General features: G+C 48.9%; 1 protein-coding gene across 1 annotated transcript in view; it reads right to left on the bottom strand.

Moving 5' to 3' along the window:
- Positions 1–2,675: 2,675 nt before the first annotated feature.
- The window catches only part of C7H17orf67 (chromosome 7 C17orf67 homolog), a 16,440-nt gene continuing 16,001 nt past the window's right edge, over positions 2,676–3,114 (bottom strand). Inside the window, exon 4 of the mRNA XM_013347541.2 lies at positions 2,676–2,977. The gene's annotated coding sequence lies outside the window, so the exon portion shown is untranslated. The remainder of the gene's footprint in view (positions 2,978–3,114) is intronic.

Raw genomic sequence — 3,114 nt, 5'->3', positions numbered from 1 at the left:
TGGTGGTGGTGGTGGTTGGTGGTGTTTGGGCAAGGGTCTCATGTAACTCAAGCTAAATCTCACACTTGCTGGGTAGCTGAGGATGACAAACAGCTGGTCCTCCCACCTCTACCTCCTGAATGCCAGGATTACAGGCATGGGCCACCATCCCCAGCTTTACGGAATACTAGTTGTCAAACCCAGGGCTTTGTACCTACTATCTAGGCAAGTACTGGTCAGCTCCTCTCCAAGCCAGTACAGAAGTCTTTGGGGAGCATCTCATACTGATGACATGTTTCTGTGTTATCAGGGTAAAGGTTTGCAATTCAAGGCTGAGCTGGGATGGGGCAGGACCGGGAGAAAATTCACCACTGAACAAACAGATATTTATTATGTGCTTCCACTCACTGTGACAGAGAGCTGGGGCCCTCTCCAGAAACGCCTGCCAACGACTAAACTATAGGGCAGCCCTTTGAATGAGTATGAGTCTCTTCCTTCGTGTACTAAGTCCATCTGGAAGGGGACCATATTTATCTATGTGCATCTAAAATAACAAACTCACTTCCTGGGTAGGGGCTCAGTGCTGGCTAAATGAAATATGCAATTTCTCACAGAACTCCTAATGCCCATACATTTTTTTCTTATATCTTTAGTGTGTGTGTGTGTGCGTGTGTGTGTGTGTGTGTGTGTGCGTGTGTGTGCGTGTTTATGTGCACTCTGTGAAGAGCACACCACAGTGCAGAGGAGGCCAGAGGGCCAGAGGACGACTTCTGGGAGTCATTTCTCTCTTCCCACTGCGGGGGTCCCAGGTATGGAGTTCAAGTTCGCAGGTTTGGCCCTAAGTTCCAGATTTTACCTTCCCTGGAACCACTCAGGACTTCTCCCTTTACCTTCTCTTTTATTGGCTTTTTATTTCATCTCTACAAGTTGGTAAGATGACCCTCGATCTGAATAGCAAACAGAGATGCCCTAAAATATAACAATACTTATGTGGAACCAGCTTCATAATGGGATCCAGACGCCATCATAAGCTATAAGAATGTTCAAAGGGGAAGAAGCAAACAATTTTCAAAACAAAAAGACTGTATTTGTCACATTGAAACAATAGCCCTCCATCACGATGAGTAATTAACAAGAGTAGCATCAGCCCCAAGATAAGCGGAGTGAGGCTAACGTCTTTACCGAACTTTCTGTGTGAGGTTTCAGCGGCCTTTGAGGTCTCCTAGAGTTCTTTGGGACAGCTAGCATCAGGCAATCCCGTGTAAGAAGCCTGTCTCACAAGCCACAGCTTCATTTACTGTTTTTGTTTTGCAGAGTTGACACAAGGAACTCCATTTTTGTCCTGCCAGGTTTCTTTCCCATTGCTATGCAAGAGGTTCAGCAACTTTCTCCTTATACCAGCCCAGCCCAACCTTCCCAGAGACAGGCCCACCCCGACACCACTCAAGGTGACTCCCTACCCTGCTTGAGCTTTGACTGCCTAATTCTGGGACGGAGGTACAGGTGAAGGCTAAGGGGGTACAGAGAAACAAGCACCCTGCTTTCCACAAGAATCTCTCCTTTGCTAGAAGACTGGGTATGTGTTTGGTCTTAAGTTATGGTCCTGTTGGGCTGACCTCGAGCTAATGTCTTCCCTGCATTTTTATTTATTTCACGTACATGTCTATTCTATCTATTCACGTGAGTGGGTGTGTGCGTGCCACAGCATGCTTGTGGAAGTTGGAGGATAATGTCCAGGAGTCAGTTCTCTTTATTCATCATGCAGGTCCTGGGGATCAAACTCGGGCTTGGCGGCAGGCACACTCACCCACTCAGCCACCTCACCAGGCCCCATCCACATATTTAAAGAACAGTTGATGGGAGGGAGAGATGGCTCCGTAATTGAAAGCACTTTCTGCACTTGCAGAGGACCCAATTTCAGTTCTCAAGTCCCCTCTTCCCTACCCCCCCCCCCGCACACATGATGACTCACAGTTCTCTAGTAATTCCAGTTCCAGAAGATCAATGTCCTCTTCCTGGTCTCCCCCAGTGTGTCAGTGTGGTGCACCACGCCCATCTGCACTCTATGCGCCACCATACCGTTCGCGAACCAGGCAAGGGGCTGGAGATTGAAATGTACAAAGACTCATAGACAAGGACACGGGTCATCCTTGATGCCAGAATGCCCAAAGAATGCCTCCCTTTATTGTGTCCAAGGGCAACTTATATAAGGATAGCCACGCCCCAACCAAACGCACCAGAAACCTTTCCCCTGCCATCAAGAACTCCTGAGGGTCTCGTGCTCAGAGCAGCTGTAGGCTCTCAGGAGTCCTGTGATTCAAGCTGTTAGTTTTCAGATCAGGGGAAAACAAGTTGTTTACAAGAAATTCGGGATCTGGAGGGTTCACAGCTCCCAACACCCCAGCACATGGTGAACATACATACATGCAGCCCAACACTCACACATAAAAACTAAGATAAAATAAGCCTTTAAAAAATAGTGGCGCACTATTTGGAACTGGGTTTACAATGGTGAATATGGCAAGAAATCCCCAGTACTCCCCTAGTGGGAAAAGAGACACACAGAAAGATTAGACACCAGCCTTTATTAGTGCAGCAGAGAACTGAAAAAGCAGAGAACCCCAAACTCAGCAGCTCCCAGTGATGTACTTCCCCCCCTCTGAGCAAGAGAGCCCACAGAGCAGACACCCTGCCACAGGCTTGTTCTGCAGCCCCCAGCTCCATCCCTCTCCGGAGGACTGGGGCTCCGCCTACTTGCAAACTGGTAGGAAGGCTCTCAGGGCCCTGTGATTCAAGCTGTTAGTTTTCACGATGTGGGCAGGTTAGTAAAACAGAGCAGAATATATATTTGTCATTCCCTCTGAAGGCCACTTCTGGCCTTCCCACAAAGGGCCGCAAGTTTCTGAGGTCAGAAGGCTTCATTTCTTCAGTTCCCGATCAGATGGAAGACGCGCTTCTCTCTGTCCCAGCAGCCTCCGGATCACTGCCTGGAAACCTGCTGGAGAAAAAAGGAGGAAATAATTTTAGAATGGTGGTGGGGGCCGGGCAATGGTGGCGCACGCCTTTAATCCCAGCACTCGGGAGGCAGAGGCAGGCGGATCTCTGGGAGTTCGAGACCAGCCTGGTCTACAGAGC

Source organism: Microtus ochrogaster, chromosome 7, assembly GCF_000317375.1.
Source record: "Microtus ochrogaster isolate Prairie Vole_2 chromosome 7, MicOch1.0, whole genome shotgun sequence".
In the NCBI taxonomy this organism is placed as follows: Eukaryota; Metazoa; Chordata; class Mammalia; order Rodentia; family Cricetidae; genus Microtus; species Microtus ochrogaster.
The sequence above is the reverse complement of the archived record's forward strand: the minus strand, read 5'-3'. Positions and strand labels throughout refer to the sequence as shown.